Source organism: Pelobates fuscus, chromosome 4, assembly GCF_036172605.1.
Source record: "Pelobates fuscus isolate aPelFus1 chromosome 4, aPelFus1.pri, whole genome shotgun sequence".
NCBI classification, from domain to species: domain Eukaryota; kingdom Metazoa; phylum Chordata; class Amphibia; order Anura; family Pelobatidae; genus Pelobates; species Pelobates fuscus.
The window spans coordinates 387,790,075-387,796,074 of NC_086320.1; positions in this window are offsets into that span (position 1 = coordinate 387,790,075).

Sequence of the window (6,000 nt, forward strand, 5' to 3'; positions counted from 1 at the left end):
GTAAGGCGGGAGCTGGGAGGAGAGCTGGGACAGTAAGGTGGGAGCTGGGAGGAGTGCTGGGACAGTAAGGCGGGAGCGGGGAGGAGAGCTGGGACAGTAAGGTGGGAGCAGGGAGGAGAGCTGGGACAGTAAGGTGGGAGCGGGGAGGAGAGCTGGGACAGTAAGGTGGGAGCAGGGAGGAGAGCTGGGACAGTAAGGTGGGAGCAGGGAGGAGAGCTGGGACAGTAAGGTGGGAGCGGGGAGGAGAGCTCATGGGTACTTTCTGCCTGTGGATAATTGAGTTAGTTCATTATCCACCTTAATTATATCACAGGCAGAGGGGAGGGATTGCTGACTGGATGTGGGAGTGTTTGTTCCCATTGGTTTATGCTCCTTGTGTCCCTGTTTTCCATCAGGTCCAAGGGGTGTACCTCTGGCCTGAAAAACTGTCTAAAAACTCAAGCTTCTTACCCTCAACTCGCAGCCTCGTCTCATGTTGTAGGGAACTGCTATAACCACACTGGGGATTGCTATACTCTGTATACTCCCCTGGATGCTAATCACTGGCTCTGTTCCTGCTTCGATCTCTGAAGGAACAGAGGTTCACCCACTGGAGCCTGGGGCCTTGTCGTAGGTCCAGGGTGTGTAGGAGATGTCGAGACCCTAATCAAGCTGCGGTGGTTCATGGGGTCTGCAGTGCTTATGGTGTCTGGTGCGGTGCTGATGGTCTTTGGTAAGCACTAGGAGCATCGATTGACGGAGGGTCCGTCACAAATTAATATATATATATGAAACTTGTCCAGGCGGAAGAGCAAGACCGGAGCAGGGAGGAGAGCTGGAAGATTAAGGAGGCACAGGAAGCATAGCTGGGACTGAAGGCAGGAGCAGCGAGCATAGCTGGAGAAGAAAGCTAGGACACTAAGGTGGGAGCGGGGAGGAGAGCTGGGACAGTAAGGTGGGAGCGGGGAGGAGAGCTGGGACAGTAAGGCGGGAGCGGGGAGGAGAGCTGGGACAGTAAGGTGGGAGTGGGGAGGAGAGCTGGGACAGTAAGGTGGGAGCGGGGAGGAGAGCTGGGACAGTAAGGCGGGAGCGGGGAGGAGAGCTGGGACAGTAAGGTGGGAGCAGGGAGGAGAGCTGGGACAGTAAGGTGGGAGTGGGGAGGAGAGCTGGGACAGTAAGGTGGGAGCAGGGAGGAGAGCTGAGACAGTAAGGTGGGAGCTGGGAGGAGAGCTGGGACAGTAAGGTGGGAGCTGGGAGGAGAGCTGGGACAGTAAGGTGGGAGTGGGGAGGAGAGCTGGGACAGTAAGGTGGGAGCGGGGAGGAGAGCTGGGACAGTAAGGTGGGAGCTGGGAGGAGAGCTGGGACAGTAAGGTGGGAGCGGGGAGGAGAGCTGGGACAGTAATGTGGGAGCGGGGAGGAGAGCTGGGACAGTAAGGTGGGAGCAGGGAGGAGAGCTGGGACAGTAAGGCGGGAGCTGGGAGGAGAGCTGGGACAGTAAGGTGGGAGCTGGGAGGAGAGCTGGGACAGTAAGGCGGGAGCGGGGAGGAGAGCTGGGACAGTAAGGTGGGAGCAGGGAGGAGAGCTGGGACAGTAAGGTGGGAGCGGGGAGGAGAGCTGGGACAGTAAGGTGGGAGCAGGGAGGAGAGCTGGGACAGTAAGGTGGGAGCAGGGAGGAGAGCTGGGACAGTAAGGTGGGAGCGGGGAGGAGAGCTGGGACAGTAAGGTGGGAGCAGGGAGGAGAGCTGGGACAGTAAGGTGGGAGTGGGGAGGAGAGCTGGGACAGTAAGGTGGGAGCGGGGAGGAGAGCTGGGACGGTAAGGTGGGAGCGGGGAGGAGAGCTGGGATAGTAAGGTGGGAGCGGGGAGGAGAGCTGGGACAGTAAGGTGGGAGCGGGGAGGAGAGCTGGGACAGTAAGGTGGGAGCGGGGAGGAGAGCTGAGACAGAAAGGTGGGAGCAGGGAGGAGAGCTGGGACAGTAAGGTGGGAGCGGGGAGGAGAGCTGGGACAGTAAGGTGGGAGCGGGGAGGAGAGCTGGTACAGTAAGGCGGGAGCTGGGAGGAGAGCTGGGACAGTAAGGTGGGAGTGGGGAGGAGAGCTGGGACAGTAAGGTGGGAGCAGGGAGGAGAGCTGGGACAGTAAGGTGGGAGTGGGGAGGAGAGCTGGGACAGTAAGGTGGGAGCAGGGAGGAGAGCTGAGACAGTAAGGTGGGAGCTGGGAGGAGAGCTGGGACAGTAAGGTGGGAGCTGGGAGGAGAGCTGGGACAGTAAGGTGGGAGTGGGGAGGAGAGCTGGGACAGTAAGGTGGGAGCGGGGAGGAGAGCTGGGACAGTAAGGTGGGAGCAGGGAGGAGAGCTGGGACAGTAAGGCGGGAGCTGGGAGGAGAGCTGGGACAGTAAGGTGGGAGCGGGGAGGACAGCTGGGACAGTAAGGTGGGAGCAGGGAGGAGAGCTGGGACGGTAAGATGGGAGCGGGGAGGAGAGCTGGGACGGTAAGGTGGGAGCGGGGAGGAGAGCTGGGACAGTAAGGCGGGAGCGGGGAGGAGAGCTGGGACAGTAAGGTGGGAGCAGGGAGGAGAGCTGGGACAGTAAGGTGGGAGCGGGGAGGACAGCTGGGACAGTAAGGTGGGAGCAGGGAGGAGAGCTGGGACGGTAAGATGGGAGCGGGGAGGAGAGCTGGGACGGTAAGGTGGGAGCGGGGAGGAGAGCTGGGACAGTAAGGCGGGAGCGGGGAGGAGAGCTGGGACAGTAAGGTGGGAGCAGGGAGGAGAGCTGGGACAGTAAGGTGGGAGCGGGGAGGACAGCTGGGACAGTAAGGTGGGAGCAGGGAGGAGAGCTGGGACGGTAAGATGGGAGCGGGGAGGAGAGCTGGGACGGTAAGGTGGGAGCGGGGAGGAGAGCTGGGACAGTAAGGTGGGAGCAGGGAGGAGAGCTGGGACAGTAAGGTGGGAGCGGGGAGGAGAGCTGGGACAGAAAGGTGGGAGCAGGGAGGAGAGCTGGGACAGTAAGGTGGGAGCTGGGAGAAGAGCTGGGACAGTAAGGTGGGAGCGGGGAGGAGAGCTGGGACAGTAAGGTGGGAGCGGGGAGGAGAGCTGGGACAGTAAGGTGGGAGCGGGGAGGAGAGCTGGGACAGTAAGGTGGGAGCGGGGAGGAGAGCTGGGACAGTAAGGTGGGAGCTGGGAGGAGAGCTGGGACAGTAATGCGGGAGCGGGGAGGAGAGCTGGGACAGTAAGGCGGGAGCGGGGAGGAGAGCTGGGACAGTAAGGTGGGGGCAGGGAGGAGAGCTGGGACAGTAAGGCGGGAGCGGGGAGGAGAGCTGGGACAGTAAGGCGGGAGCGGGGAGGAGAGCTGGGACGGTAAGGTGGGAGCAGGGAGGAGAGCTGGGACAGTAAGGTGGGAGCAGGGAGGAGAGCTGGGACAGTAAGTTGGGAGCGGGGAGGAGAGCTGGGACAGTAAGGTGGGAGCGGGGAGGAGAGCTGGGACAGTAAGGTGGGAGCAGGGAGGAGAGCTGGGACAGTAAGGCGGGAGCGGGGAGGAGAGCTGGGACAGTAAGGTGGGAGCTGGGAGGAGAGCTGGGACAGTAAGGTGGGAGCGGGGAGGAGAGCTGGGACAGTAAGGTGGGAGCGGGGAGGAGAGCTGGGACAGTAAGGTGGGAGCTGGGAGGAGAGCTGAGACAGTAAGGCGGGAGCGGGGAGGAGAGCTGGGTCAGTAAGGTGAGAGCGGGGAGGAGAGCTGGGACAGTAAGGTGGGAGCGGGGAGGAGAGCTGGGACAGTAAGGTGGGAGCGGGGAGGAGGGCTGGGACAGTAAGGTGGGAGCGGGGAGGAGAGCTGGGACAGTAAGGTGGGAGCGGGGAGGAGAGCTGGTACAGTAAGGTGGGAGCGGGGAGGAGAGCTGGGACAGTAAGGCGGGAGCGGGGAGGAGAGCTGGGACAGTAAGGTGGGAGCTGGGAGGAGAGCTGGGACAGTAAGGTGGGAGCTGGGACAGTAAGGTGGGAGCGGGGAGGAGAGCTGGGACAGTAAGGTGGGAGCGGGGAGGAGAGCTGGGACAGTAAGGTGGGAGCGGGGAGGAGGGCTGGGACAGTAAGGTGGGAGCGGGGAGGAGAGCTGGGACAGTAAGGTGGGAGCGGGGAGGAGAGCTGGTACAGTAAGGTGGGAGCGGGGAGGAGAGCTGGGACAGTAAGGCGGGAGCGGGGAGGAGAGCTGGGACAGTAAGGTGGGAGCTGAAGGAGAGCTGGGACAGTAAGGTGGGAGCTGGGACAGTAAGGTGGGAGCGGGGAGGAGAGCTGGGAGAGTAAGGTGGGAGCAGGGAGGAGGGCTGGGACAGTAAGGTGGGAGCGGGGAGGAGAGCTGGGACAGTAAGGCGGGAGCGGGGAGGAGAGCTGGGACAGTAAGGTGGGAGCTGGGAGGAGAGCTGGGACAGTAAGGTGGGAGCTGGGACAGTAAGGTGGGAGCGGGGAGGAGAGCTGGGAGAGTAAGGTGAGAGCTGGGAGGAGAGCTGGGACAGTAAGGTGGGAGCGGGGAGGAGAGCTGGGACAGTAAGGTGGGAGCTGGGAGGAGAGCTGGGACAGTAAGGTGGGAGCGGGGAGGAGAGCTGGGACAGTAAGGTGGGAGTGGGGAGGAGAGCTGGGACAGTAAGGTGGGAGCTGGGAGGAGAGCTGGGACAGTAAGGTGGGAGCGGGGAGGAGAGCTGGGACAGTAAGGTGGAAGTTGGGAAAATAATATAATTGTGAGAATGGTTCAGGTGTGTAGCTAAAGACAGAATAATCAGCTGATTTGAATCTCAGTTTTTGTGTCTATAAAGCCCCAGATAGACCGTTCCCGAATTGCGGACTGTGTATTATAATCATATTAATTACTGGTGTGTTCCTGCCATCTGTCTACAGTGACAAAGGTTTCAATTGATGGATCCAATGTTTTTTGTTTTTTTTGTAATAAAATAGTTTCCATGCCTTAGACATTGTGACCACCTGTGCAGGAAAACAAAGTGACTGCCGTGGTGGAACCTTTAAGTGGGATCACATACCCCTCCATCACCTGAGCTGGGGGCCCCGTTTGGTATCAGTTATATATTCAGCGTTCCGGATCACTGGCTCTAACCAATCTATCCTAGTGATATCACCAGCAAGGTGTGTCCAGTGTTCAGGAGTGCCGGGTATAAAAAACAATAGACAGAGATTCCAACAACTCAGCATAAATACCGGTATATATATACACACCCTGCATTCAGAAAGTATTCAGACCCCCACATGTTAATGCTGCAGCCTTATGCTATAATTGTTTACTTTATTTATTTTTTCACTATCCGTCTGCACTCTATACCCCGTCACGTCAAAGCAAAAAACAGATTTTTTTTTTTAAATGTTGTAAATTTATTAAAAAGAAAAGCCTGAAATCTCACGTTGACATGAGACTTGCCTTCGCTAGGACATTTGAAATGATTTCTCCCGATCACATTTGAGATGTGTCGATACTTTGATTGAAGTCTGCCTGTGACAAATTCAATTGATCGGACGTGACTTGAAAGACGCACAGCTTTACAAACCCGGTGTTATTATTATTATTGCCATTTATATAGCGCCAACAGATTCCGTAGTGTCAGTGTTCTGACAGTGTCACTTCTCTCCAGACTTGCCGTGGGAATACAGGTCTCCCCACCTTGATACGTGACTGTGTGCTGAGTCCTCGAGGGGCTCACGTGGTTTTTCTTGAGCTCCCCGATAGACCTCAGTGTTGCACTGGCGCAGCTCCTTGGAGACCCACTCTTTTCTTTTTCTGTTTTCAATCATTTATATTAAATTCGTTATTAACTCCTTCCTGGCGTTAATAAAATTCACGTGATAAAAGCAGGTGAACAAGATGTGGGAAATGTCTTTGGAAAGTCGAAATTCCGCGGTAACGCCACGTGATACAGAGTTCTGTGTAAATGCTATCATTCTGTATACGATCTCTCAGCGGGAGTAAATCATGGAAATCGTTTTAATTTCTCTTATTACATCGATTTATGGACGTGATAACAAACGGCATATG